A 14611-nucleotide genomic window follows, 5' to 3' on the forward strand; every position below is an offset into this window, starting at 1 on the left:
AAAATCTGATTCTCCTTCCAATGTTTGAAATGCAAAAGTGTCAATCGGATTATGCTAAGTATATATACCACAACAATGAATCAAATCAAGGCCAAATAGGCAAAGAATAACATGAATGTCCCCAGCCTCATACAAAAAGGTAAAGATACTGATAAAATTATTTTAGACTAAATAAAAGTATATAATAATCCAATTTGATGCAGTGCATATTTGCATATACACACAAGCAAGGACAGGTGGTTGGTCTGAGGTTTTTGAAATCCATAAGAGGAAAATACCTAAAAGAAAATCATAAAAAAAGATTCTTTAATTTTCAAATTCATTTTCTAATCTATTGGTTTTCATATAAGATTCTCAATTTCTTGGAGACAGAGTTAAAACTGGGAAATCTGACAAGAAAAGGAGATAAATTGGGTGAGCCAAGATTATCCCAATTTCTTTCTTTTTTCGGTGCATTTCTTTTTCAACTCCCAAAAGAAAAAATTACTCTGGGCAGAGATGCCTATTTGATTGACTTTTGGTAGGTGTGGTTGAGGAATTGAATGAGATTTGTTACTTTTCATTTTTGTGTATTGGTTTGAAATGTGAGAGAGGGTATGAATGTGGTGGCATTATGTGTATGCTAGTGAGGTGTTTTGAGTAAGTTAAAGAATACTGTCCTCATTAATCACCCCACCCTTTCTCTAATATTTCATACCTCACCACCCACCAATTTCATTTCCATCATCTTTCTCTCTTTCTCCCACCCCATTTTTCAAGACTCTGTTTTCTCTCTCTAAATTTTCCTTGCTGTCTGGGATGGGTTTCGCATCTCTTGATTTAGGCTTCTCTCAAAGGGGAAAGCAGAGGTGGGTGTGAAGGAGTTTCTGATTGTGTTTCAAAACTTTATGTAGCTTACAACCGAGTTTTTTCCTTCAAAGATTCGATTTTTATCTGATTTTTGTTTTCAATTTTCAGGTCTTGACTTTGGATCTATTGCTGTATCTGCTGCTCTTTGGCCTGGTAAATTTTCTCAGATTCTTACATGTTTGTGTGTTTAGTTTTGGATTCCTTTTTTGGGTTCTGTTTGGGAATTTGATGTTTTCTTCTTTTTTCCCTTTTGGATTACCAGCTATCATATGTAACCTTATGTTTCACCCTTCGATTATGCTTTGAAATTCATGCATTTTAAGGTGTTGGTTTAGGATTTTCCCTTTTGTTTATTTGTTTTTTGGAAGAACAATTTAGTTGGATTTAAATCTGTTACGCTTTTTCTGATGGTTTCATATTTTTGTATGTGATTTGCAGATTAAATTTTTATTGTTTCTTGAACATATGCTAAAAAGTGATCTTTAATGTTGGAGTAGTGTTGAATGGTGCCTTTGAATTTAAGTTTTCCCCAAAATGTAATACTCCATACTGTTTTACTCTTGTATTTTGTATCTTGTTCTTGAATATGCTTTCGGAAAGTAGTGAATACATGAAATTTACTGATGATTTGATGAATTCTATGGTTGCAGATTTCCTGAAGAACAGTCTTGCTATTTTTTCTACATTAATTTGTTTTGTTCATAATTATTGGAATAAAATTCGGCTTAGCCGTAATGCAAGGGCCAAGTAGCTCCGTCAGTACTTTACCTGAGAATATAGGATTTGATCATGGCTCTGGGTCGGGTGACGCCACCATAGAGTCCCATTCCCAACTTCCGTGGACTAGTATGCAGGCCACCGTGCAAACCGGCTACCAGATTACAGAATGCTGCCAAGTGAGGCCAATAATCAGTACTTGCAACATGTGAGGCATGAGGGGCCGAATGTGGAGTGGAGTGTAGGGAAACTAGTTCCAGTTCATCACAGCGCCTAGGCGATCAAAATGAGAGGAAAATGGAGAATAGTTGGACCTTTGGCTTGAGAACCAACCTCGCCTTAGAAGAGAGGCATATGAAGACTCTGATGTTCGTTCATTGGATAACATCAATGTGAACTCACAAGGAAGTCAGGGTGCACACACTGGCTTTGGTTTGCGCATTCTAGCTCCAGCGCCCTTCCTCAGGATCTTAATATGATCTCGGATTTGTTGATTCAGAGATGATGATGACAACGATGATTGCCAGGTAGTCGAGCGTCCGGCTCCTACATATCTATTGGACTGTCTAATGAACAGATGCAAGCTCCGCACCTCCTCTGATCCGTTTTCCATGCCTTCCAAGGCGGGTGGCTATGTGATGGACGAGAGGGAAGACAGGCCGGGTCTTTCAATCGATGGCCGACATATGTCATGCAAGCGAAAAGCTCTTGAAGTGCAAACAGGACAGTCTTCGGGAGTAGGGAGCTCAAGTTTTCAACATGATGAAAGAAACCAATTGCATACCATGCCAACCACTCATGTTGCTGTCAGCAACTCTAGTGTACCGCTTCAACACAACAATGATGCCATCGTTAATAATGGTTCGGAGCCAGCAAATCCGAGGCTCAGGCTTGGTGCAGCAGCAGCAGCTCGTTCTGCGATGCCTTTCTCGCTGACTCTTCAGGGAATGCAGAAAGTTCCGTAGAAATTTCCGTTTGCGAATGAATGGCCTACACCAACAGGATACATTTCCCAACAACTCTCTTTTGACGAGACTGATGTTGGAAATGTAGGCCTTTCATCTTCTAGGCACTCTTCTAGATTACTCGAAACCATCTATTTGATATGGCCCCGTCTAACTCAGTGGAAAATGCAAACCTAAACAGCCGGCCTGTTCTATCTGATCCTCTGCGCCGTAATAATCATCCTAGGTGGCAATCGAGAACTAGCAGGTGGGCTGCTGCTATTGCTGCATCAGCAGCTCGAAGACAGAGGATGCCTTTGGAGACCTTCTCAAGGCATATTCCACAAAACATTTCGAGCATCCTATGTTCTTCCAGCAAGTGAGATGGGAAACTCATCTCAGAATCCTACGAACTGGAACTTTTCTGGCGGGAACAACAGTGTGGCTGGAAATTCGCATCTAGTTCTCGGGCGGGTCCAGCACCGGCCTCAATGCTGCTGCTACCAAGTTGGTCCCATCGGACCATCCCCAATATCCTCAGAGATTATCAGAGATTGTAGGAGATCTCTGTTGTCGAGTGCAGGAGCCGAGGCTGCAGGTCAGAGCAGCAATCATGCTGCAAGATCGGGTTCTCCGGCACTGCCTCAGGAGATGGTACATCCATCGGTGTCTGATGGTCATGGCCATCGTGTACTGAACTCGAGATCAGCATATCTGGACAGGTACGTTGATGGTGCTTTTGGGGTACCATATTCGCTGAGGACTTTGGCTGCTGCAGGTGAAGGACGAGGCAATATAATGTCCGAGGTATTCCACATCCTTCTTGCATTTGCACTCGAGCTATTAGCTCCTATCTTGACTGATGTTGTATGCCTTTTGGTTACATCTTTTCGTGTTGCAACTTAGGGCTCGTGAATATATTGTAATAACTTGCACTCGAATCGCGTTGCTGATCAATCGTCCATGCTTATCTAGTCTATTTCAGTTCTTCAACTTATAACTCTATGAATGATGCAAATAAGGCCTTCATTTGATGCTCCGTGTTAAAAAAATGCATCGTTTATTGCTTAGGAATTAGGAGTCGGCATGGTATCAAGAAGCCAGTATGTTTAGTAAGGGAAATGAACCGTAGTTATTTGTATGGATGAAACAACCCTACATGTTAAAAATCGAGCCAAATTTCATTATAGGACTTGCCTTAAGATTTCACGTAGTATACATAAGTTTTTGGTTCCGTAAGGTTCAAATTGAAAAAAACTTGACTAGTGAGTAGTGACAGTGTACAATGATCAATATCACATCTGGTTTTTTCTATCTGACGATGTTCTCTATGCTCAAGCACTCGTATTAGTAAAAAGTTTGCTGGATTATACTCATTCTCAATGTCTTTACTGGATTTACTTCTCCCGAATAACTGCTAATTCTCATCTGATATGAAATTATTTGTCTGGTTTGTATAACTCGTATCTGATTCAATGTTTTGTTTCAGCAGATTCGCCAAGTCCTGGACCTCATGCGGAGAGGCGAGGGCCTGAGATTAGAGGTCTGTATTCTTCTCCTTTCGGTTCTTTAAATACCATGAATCTTGTGCTGTAGACGGAAATGCACTTGTTGTGAAGTGGTCGTTGATTGGAAAAACTCCATTTATCGTTAAACTAATTATCTTGTGTTTCTTGTGTGGTAGGATGTGATGATCCTCGATCACTCGGTCCTTTTTGGGATGGCTGACATCCACGATCGACACCGGGATATGCGACTGGATGTTGATAACATGTCGTATGAGGTGAGAATGCAGCACCGTCTCTCGTCTCTATTTCCACAACACATCAATCAATGCTTTTACAATATGATTTTTCCTACTCTTCTATTTCCAGGAACTATTGGCCCTCGAGAGCGCATCGGAAACGTGTGCACCGGTCTAAGTGAAGAAACTGTTACGAGCCGTCTGAAGCAACAGAAATACGTTGCCAGCAAAGCCGAAACACGGCTGAGACAGAGCCTTGCAGCATATGCCGGGTAAGGCCACATTCTTCGACACGGTCTCATCTCAAATTCGCTTCAGTTAACTCATCTCATTGCTTTGCAGGAGGAGTACAACGAGGGTGAAACTCTCGGAGGCGTTGGAATAATGGCCACAATTTCCATGCCGACTGCATCAAGCAATGGCTGATGTGAAGAACCTGTGCCCCATCTGTAAAACGACAGGCTGACTACCTGAGAGGCGGTCTGGCTCGCGCTCTAGCAGGTATGCGGAGAGTTGTGTTAGCGACGTGAGTCCTGAAAGGCATCGTTGCTCCGACTTGATAAGAAGCTCGTCGTCTTCCCTTCGCTTCTCCGGCCTCCCTAAAAATTTATCTTTGCTCATCTGTGGAAAGATACAGTGATTCAACTTTATATTTTTAGTCAGCAATTGCACAAGATTTTTGAATATTCAACTATTTACATTCATCTACATTTGACAATAGATTTATGATATTTTTATTGGTTTATATTTTTGTTTGTTGATGGTTTCTTGAAGCTGTTGAGAAGCATGACTTGCATAAGCATATGGTTTCAATATGCCCATTTTTTTCTTGTTTCATGTTAGTTTTTCAGTGAGAAAAGTTCTTGCCAAGTGGGCTGGCTGGGCCTGGCCTGTGAGGCCGCTCCAGTCTCATGTTTGAAGTGGGCCGGACTGAGAGCTTTTTTATATATTTGAGTCCAGCCCAATGAAAGCCCATTTGGAAAATTGAGCATGTTCATTAAAAATTTATGTGAAGTGCAATATAGTAACTAATTTTGTGGATAATTGAGCATATAGAATTTCTATTCAATATTTTTATCTTTTTTTTTTCAGCTATAAAATTTATACTATGCCAATGTCAATATTTTCAACTTGTATTAATTTTTTTGAGCTTTATCTTGTCTAGGCTAAATTGACTTGGCTATCCCCTCCCAACAAATTAATGTACAAAACAGAGTATTTTTTTTAAAGATGCTCGAACGTAGGGGTCCGTTTAATCGAAAAAGGGAGTCTCGCATGACATGCGTCTTAATTTTGGTATTGGACCTAGCCATTCATCGCTATTTATATAAAATACGGCGCATAACTCGTACTCTAAAAACAATCAATACAACCTTCTCCTTTCGTCCGTGGATGTAGCCAACGCAACGTTCAGAACCACGAATCTGTTTCTTTATGTTTCTGTTGCTCGATTATATAATTGCTCTATTATGTCACAACAATTTTATAAGGCACAATGTTGTTCTTGAGATATTTGTTTGTAGCAAAAATTAGATCATTAATAAATTGTATATACGGCCAACTCAGTAAATCAAATTTGTACTTTCTAGTGTTGATGATTAATTAAATTTGCTTGCATAAGGTGGGTAATCTTTAACCTGATTGGCCCTGTGATGTTTGACCCAATTTGCCATGCCTAGTGGACTGAAATCGTAGAGGGGAGGTCACTTGAATGAAGGATTTCTAATTGCATTAATGATTTGTTTAAGGTACTAACTAGCTAGACTACTAGTTAGCTATTTAGTTGAACCTACTTTTGGGTTGTAATTCATAAATATCTCATTATTATTTCGTCGATAGCATGCAAATCCATCTACTAATAGGCATCGGATTGAATTATTCTTGCAATTGATATGTATTGGATTGTTTTATGGTCAATATGACAAAAATATGACAATAAAACGAAATTCAAATCAACAAGCCTTGGCGCCTCCAATGACTAGAACAGTGGGTGAGGCTCTTGACCCGCGATGCTTAGCACGTGTGGTTGTTTTGACGATGAGAGCGTGGTGCAGGCCACGTGCCAAGCATGATTCCTTTACGCAAAATTTGAACTTTTTTTCAATTCATATTATCTGAATCATTTTCTTTTATGACTAAAAACAAATATATAATTTCAGTTATTCTATTTTATTATTTTTTCTACTTAGTCTATATTATCTCTTATTTTATCTAATCTTTTCTTAAATCTCATGGCAAAAGAACTATTTAAGCAATATGAGACCGGTCAGTACCTTTTTCCAAATTTGGTTACTTTCAAAAAAATTATTTTCTAACTAAAATCAAGTATTTAATAATTTTGAATTATGATGAAAGATCATACTTAGAACTCTTTACACTAAAAAGCTCAACTCTTTCACACTTGCATTGTGGATCATGTATTTCTATTGTATGATGAAAATGTGGGATTACTTAAAAGTGACTTTATATTATGATATCAACTATATTGTAGAAAAGACCACTTTTATCTTTAGAGCCAAAAGGGATTTTCTTCACAATTTTGACCTAAGTTCGAAATTTAATCACCCAGTGATTTTCCTTTTTTATATTTATTCTTCCCAAAATGTACCACCATTCAACCTATTTAAATTTCTTTCTATTTGTCATTGCATGCTCAAATATCTCATCGTCTATTCCTCATTTCACCATATTCTTTAACAAGATTAATATTTTTATAGAAAAATAAAAAACGAGATAAACTACCATGTGTGAAAAATTAAAAATAATATATAGGGTGGTGATAAATTAAATTGATGCAGGTGGGGAAGGTGGTTCCAAATTTCCCACACGCAACTTGGAATGAATGAGTCACATAGGGAATGGTGCCTTTGAAAAATGAATAATCTAATCTCAAACTTTGTTTTTATGGTAGTGGAATCCAGTTGGGATAAGGTTTCCAATCTAATTGTTTCTATAATTTCTCAACCTTATTATTTTAATATTTTGGAGCAATAAATATTTGTTCCAACTGCCTCTTTTTTAATTGTATTTTGCCTTCTTTTTTGGCTTTAAGCAGAACTAAATTTGGGCCGTTTGGTCAAAAGATTGAAAATAGAATTAAAAGATGATTTATATTACAAGGCCAAATAAAATAATATATAAAATAAACTCAAATTTAGTCGCCCAATACACATATGACACTGCGGTGTTATTGATCATATATTTTGGGTAGGTACTGATTTAAATATTATTACTCCTGATTTTTTAGCAAAATGGAATGGTGATGATAAATCTGTTAATATAAATATTAAAAATAAAATTGATGATGATAGATCTTGTGCCGAGATTAGTTTTATTTTTAAAGATTAAAATTTGTTGGGTAAACATATTATTTATTTATATATTACTCCTATATTCTATTCAAATTAAATAACACATTTAAATAAAGTATGAAATTTATTTTTACTATATTTAAATATTATACAGATATAATTTTAAAGTCAAAATATCTATAATTTAAAAATTCTAAAATTATATGCAAACCTAAAATTAGATACTCAAAGTCATAAACATTCATTGGCACTACCAAAGCGTACATCCAAATTTGTCCAACTAAATTATGTCGAAATCGATCATGGCATAGAATAAAAATCAATTTCTTTCTTTTCAGAATACAGCTTTTAATATAAAGTATATTATCTGTCATAATTTGATAATTTATGATTTAGAGATTAAAAGAAAAAGTTTTTACCAATTAAAGTGAGAAATTCCTCGAAAGAAGAAGGATCTCTTCGAAATTAACACAAAGCTGAGACCCCTATTTGTAAATAAACAAAAGATTAGGAGAATTAAGGCGGGATAATAAACCTTGTCTATAAACTCCATAAGCATAAATCATTTTTCCAGAAGGGGAAAAGTGCAGGAAATCGCTCTCTTTTCCGAGTTTAGAAATTTAAAAATATCGATTTCATAAACTTTTGCTGATGGGAATATGGAAAAGCTGCAATCTTTGAAATGGGTTTCTACGATGCAGCGAAAATAAACCAAAATTAAGCGAAACTCCTTTGTTTTTTTGACTTCAATGTCTGCTTATTTCCATCATCACAACCATCGTGGCTTTGAATCGCTTCAGAATTCTCGAAATCTGTCCCTCTTTTTTCGTCAGTGGAAAAATGGGTATAGAAGGAAACTAGTTTGAATCGAGAGTGAGAGTGAGAGAGAGAAGAGGGGAAAGTTTGAATCTTGATTTTGTTTTTTTAATTTTGATGAATTTTGTTGTGTGAAAGAAAAAATGTCGGATCTTTACGGAAGCAATGAATCTGAAGACATGTCTTCTTTCCTTCAAATTCTTCTCCAAAACTCTTCGTCTTCCGCCCGCCGTCAGCGACGGAGCTGCGGCGGCCGGAGGGTTGTTCGGCGGCGGAGGGGCGGTGGCGGAATCCTCCACTAGTCTAAGTTTCTCTGATCCCAGCTGCTTCTTTGCCGGTGGGCCGAGTGGCAAGAATCTTGCTTCTAATTGTGAGGTAAAAGCAAAATTCTTCCCAAAATTTGGTTAAAATTGGATAGAAATTTGTTTATTGTAGATTATTAGCTCATTTAGTGAATAAAGACTCCATTTTTATGTAGTTGTAATGTTGATTAGTTTCGATTTTGGTTGTGATCTTTGTGTGGATAATGAGATCTCTTTGAATTTGAAGTTCCATTCCTCATTTTCTTGATTTGTTCTGGTTTTTGGTTTGGGAATTGGTTAACTGTAGGGAGGGAAGCTTGTGATATACCGGTGAATCCGGCTCCGCCTCGTTCTTCGAAGAGAAGTAGAGCTGCTGAAGTGCACAATTTATCAGAAAAGGTTTGTGATGATCTGAGTTTGTTAAATGTAGTTTTGTCAAGATTTGGATTTGTGTAAAATCGTTTAGCTGTCTCGAACAGAGGAGGCGAAGTCGGATCAACGAGAAACTGAAAGCGCTTCAGAATCTGATTCCAAATTCTAACAAGGTGGTTTAGCACAGCATTTCACTGAAATCTTGATTCCCTTTATCTAGAATGTTCTTCATTGTGATCTGGAATGTGTCTGTCTTGTAATGCTAGACTGACAAGGCATCTATGTTGGATGAAGCCATTGAATATCTCAAACAGCTTCAACTCCAAGTTCAGGTTTTCGTCTCTCTTCTAATTACATACTCGTTTAATCGAACCGTGGCCTTAATTTGAGTTCATTCGCTATTCTGTTCCATTCCTCGTCTTCAATTCTTGTGCTTCTTCATACGTGAGTTCTTTCGTTGTATGTTGATATCTGTCATGAAATCGCATGATCATTTTGGTAGAAAGAATTAACACCTGCATATTGAAAGAAAATCGCATTATCATTTTCTCTTGTAGATAGTTTTGGTGTCTTTTGAGTTGAGATTTGTGTAGCAATTTAAGTATGTAACAAATAGAAACTACTATGTATGCAGTTCTTGTAAAATGTATGTTGAAATTTATATATAAGCATCCCACTTTCAAGATTTGAACTTCTAACTTTTTACAATATTGTACAATGTATGTTGAAGTTCATGTAAGCATCCCATTTTCCCACTTTCAAGATCTGAGCTTTGAATTTCACAATCTTGTTCAATGTACATTAAAGTTCATATAAGCATATCCCATTTTTCCCAAATACAAGATTTGAACTTCAACAATCTTGTAGAATGTATATTGAAGCAATAAGCATCCCACTTTCCCACTTTCAAGATTTAGACCTCAACTTTCACAATTAAGCTTCTCATTTTTTTCTTTCAAGTTATGAACTTCAACTTTCTCAATCTTGTACAAATGTATGTTGAGATCTTATAATCACCCCATTTCCCCACTTTCAAGTTTTGAACTTTACTTTCACAATCTTGTAAAATGTATGTTGAAGTTCATACTTCATATAATCATACCTTACCCCACTTTCAAGATTTGAACTCCACCTTTCACAATCTTGTGCCAAAATCTTGAAGTTCTAGTAGCTAAAACGCGTGCTTACATTTTCAGATGTTGACAATCGAAACGGGTTGAGTTTGCACCGCTACTCCCTGCAGTCGATGCTAGCACCTCACCCGGTCTAGCCATAGCTGGCAATCCACTGCTGCACTCAGCAGAGGGACAGAGGCACTCTCTAGGGACCAAGACGTCTTCCTACAGAGCTCCGTTGCACCCATGAACCTCGGCCCCTCAGCCCTGCCAACGCTCAGTGCCCTCCACACAAAATGCTGCCAACTCTACAATGCTCCCGAGCTATGCACCCCGTTGCAGCAGAACCGTTATGGACTGCTCAACCATATAGCCTCCACGAAGGATATTTGCAGGGACGACGCGTTGTCAAGACTGAACAATTCGTCACCGGGGGGTGTCTTCATAGTAGTTGTAATGAACAGAGGAAATAAGAAACACCAATTTGAGAGAGGTGATGTTGTTTCTAGTTATGGAAATGATGTCAAGTTAAAAAAGATCATTGTTTAGAAGTATTGGATATTGGAAATACAGATTGTGAACATACTTGTTTCTCTTCTTATTATTTAAACCTCTCTTTTTTTAGCATAATTGATGTTTTTGGTTAATGTATTTGATGCCTAGATTGGTTTCATAAAACATCAGTGTGGCATTATTTATTGGGATATAATTTTGTATTTCAATTTATCATTGTATAAATTGTTAAATATATTATGATATTGAGATATGGTGAATTATTGTGCCGGACTATGTACGCTACCAAAAAGATTCTGTTGCCAATAGAGCCAAAAAATTTCACTATAATATATCAAGAAAGTGAATAATTTGGAAAAATCAATTTATATGCATTTGTACAGAGTGTGTCAGGATAGTAAAGAATTACAAAATTTTAAATAGGAAGAAACAATAAAGTGAAAAAAAAACATTTTCGTACTTGAAATGATATTAATATAGCAACTGCAAATATCAATAATTTTGCATAGATATACAAACCATTGAAAATAATTGGATTAGGTGTAGAGGAAATAAATGGGAAATCGTGATATGTTTTTTTGTTAGTTTTAGGATTTGTTAGTTTATAGGAGTAGTGGTATTTTGTTTACAAAATGTACAATGGAATTTTCTATTAGAGATTAATGCAACTCAATATATAAATTACTACGGTTTTGATTATTGACAAATAATTAAATTTTATTTGTAGATTGATAAATAGTAACGAACTCTAGTTAATTTCTAACTAATCATTAATTTAGAAGAATCAGTGAATGTTTGTGAAGGAAGTTTTACTTTATTTTGTAGTGAGATAATAATAATAATAATAATAATAATAATAATAATAATAATAATAATAAAAGGAACAAAAAAGAAAGAAAGAAAAGTACATTTAATAGCTGTAAATGAACAAATTATTTTAATCATAATTCCTAGATCACACATGTTTGTCCTATATCACTGTACTCTATAGTATCAGCACATAAATCTTCCCATTACCACTTTTATTTAAATAAAGTACATATGCAGGAGTATCTTATCACTGTTTAAATAATTAACCAAGTATAATGAAACTACACCAACAAACCATCATCATAAGCAATCATCATTACCATTCCATGTCTGCACAAACCAATCAAAAAATTAGGTTAGCTTACAAAAAGAAAGAATCTCTAACACCATAAAATAATCAAACTAATTAAGTTTGACTTGGTCAAACTTATTCTAAAACAGAATAATTTTTAATGTATTGTCTTTCTTTTACCGAGATAGATTTAAGCATATTACTAGCACTATTTTTTTTTATTACATTAGAAAATGTCAAAATTCTCATGCCACAGAAAGCAAATCCATGATATCTCTAGAAAACATTGAACCAAGAAAACATAGGAATAGATTTTCAATATCCATCTATCCTGCAAAACCAAAACTTACTTATCATATTTGATGTCTTCAATTTCTGAATTTTGTCCATAGTTATTGAACAGTGGAATTATTCCGCATTGAATAAGATAAATACAAGGGTGTGCATAAAAAAATGTAGATATAGAATTTAATGCTTTAATTGTCTAGATAATAATTCATAGAGGCGTGAAAGTACTTACAACTTACAAGCTTTGTTTTTAATTAAGTTAGGCTGATCATATATTTTCTTTTGTTGTTTACTATACTTTCTTTATAATATATACATTAGTAATTTGGATCTAAATATTTAACCGTTGTAACGAATCTTGATCCGAAAAATTGCGATCCAAAAATTTAGAAATCGTTTTACGAATTCAAACACTATAATCTAGTCCATGATTTAGATCCATATATATAATTAACGAATCTAGATCCGTAAATCCTCATTACATTTTACCATTTTTATGGCATAATAATATCTCTACACTCCGATTTGACTAAACACTGCTTAAACCTCAAAGTCAAACACCAAATCAATAACTACCAAAATCAAACCCCAAATCTTTCACTAACAAAAACCACATGCCATCGATCCATTACGTACAATATATAGCAAACTACATTCGACTAATTTTCTGTCAAAAGTTTAGTTCGTGAAATGTGTTGGGACTCGTTTTCACCATAGTGCCACGAAGATATCCTCTCCACTCTTACTTCGAAACAAACAATTATCGACTTATCTCGCACTAAATCTTATCAAACAAATCAAACATCAATGGAATAGCGTAAACCAATCCGATTATCGTTTTTTTCTCAAAAGCTCAGCTCATGATAATGTATCTTCACACATCTCAGATAACAAAATTGCACTACATCTATCGACTTATCTCGCACTAAATCTCACCGTCATCTTATCAAACAAATCAAACACTAACCGAATAATGTAATAACTAGTCGATCATCGTTTTTTCCGAAAGCTCGGCTCCTAATACGTATCTTCACACATCTTGCCAATAACAAAATTGCACTACATCTATCGACTTATCTCACCCTAAATCTCACCGTCATATTATCATACAAAATCAAACACCACCCAAATAATGTAACAATCGATCGATCATTGTTTTTCCTCAAAAGCTCAGCTCTTGATAATGCATCTTCACACATCTGCAGTAACAAAATTCACTACATCTATCGACTTATCTCGACTAATCCACCATCATCTTATCAACAAATCAAACACCAAACAATAACGTAATAACCAGTCGATCATCGTATTTTCTCAAGCTCACCTCACGATAACGTATCTTCACACGTCTCGCCCGTAACAAAAATTGCACTACATCTTATGACTACCCATCTCACTCACTCGTATAACTAGTTAAATTCGAAACAGCTCAGATCTTGTCTAACAAATTGAACAACATAATTAGCATCAACAGTTCAACTGTTCCACACACGTCAATGGGCCCTTCCCTCTTTGGTAGGTGTTCCATCAATACAGCTGCTTCCCTTTCCCCTTCCCCTCCCTCTCTGGCGCGACTGTCTTCTTCTCCTCCTCCCACCAAAGTCAAAATGCCTCAAACTTAGCTTTATTCCAATTTCTCACACACAAAAAATAAAAAAAAATGTCGGATGGCAAAGGCGGCAAACCCGCCTTCCTCAACGACCAGCTCTCCAAACGCACCACCATCTTCGGCCTCCGCCTCTGGGTCGTCGTCGGCATCTGCGTCGGCGCCGCCATCGTCATCCTCCTCTTCCTCCTCTCCCTCTGCTTCACCTCCCGCCGAAACAAGTCCAAGACTTTGCCAAATAAAAATAAAAATCCCACCTTTATCCCCACAGTCTCCAGAGAAATCCAAGAAATTCGGGTCGACACCAACCCGCCCCGGGTCGACCGGATCCGAGCCGGAGCCGGTGAAGAAGGGCGATCAGAATGACGGCGGGGGCCGGAGGTTTCGCATCTGGGGTGGGGCCACTGGTACACGCTGAGGGAGCTTGAGGAGGCGACTAATGAGTTTGCTGATGAGAATGTGATTGGGGAAGGTGGGTATGGGATTGTGTATAAGGGTGTTTTGGAGGGGGATCATAAGGTTGCTGTCAAGAATTTGCTCAATAACAGGTTTGATTTTGGTAAAGTTTGAGTCTTTTTGGATTCTGTTTTAATTTTGCATGATTTTGAGATTTTGGTGGGGTTTGTTTTTATTGAAGGGTCAAGCGGAGAGGGAGTTTAAGGTGGAGGTGGAGGCGATTGGGCGTGTGAGGCACAAGAATTTGGTGAGGTTGCTTGGTTATTGTGCTGAAGGAACTCACAGGTACTTCAATTCTTGCACAATGTGTGTACCCTGCTGTGATTTGTGATGTTGAGAATGAGTTGAGTTATTGCATGAAGTCAATTTATTTGGGAAGACGTGATTTTGATTGTGTTGTGACTTGTGATGTTGAGTTCGAATTGAGTTATGACGATGGAATGGAGTTTAGTTTGTAAGACGTTTTCTGATTGCTT

At 36.8% G+C, this 14611-nt stretch overlaps 3 pseudogenes; all 3 read left to right on the forward strand.

The window, feature by feature from the left end:
• Positions 1–345: 345 nt before the first annotated feature.
• Positions 346–4720, forward strand: LOC125198921 (annotated as a pseudogene).
• A 3744-nt stretch (positions 4721–8464) lies between these two features.
• LOC125198920 lies at positions 8465–10719 on the forward strand (annotated as a pseudogene).
• A 2824-nt stretch (positions 10720–13543) lies between these two features.
• Positions 13544–14420, forward strand: LOC125198923 (annotated as a pseudogene).
• Positions 14421–14611: the final 191 nt, after the last annotated feature.

Source organism: Salvia hispanica, unplaced genomic scaffold (genome assembly GCF_023119035.1).
Source record: "Salvia hispanica cultivar TCC Black 2014 unplaced genomic scaffold, UniMelb_Shisp_WGS_1.0 HiC_scaffold_322, whole genome shotgun sequence".
Taxonomy (NCBI): domain Eukaryota; kingdom Viridiplantae; phylum Streptophyta; class Magnoliopsida; order Lamiales; family Lamiaceae; genus Salvia; species Salvia hispanica.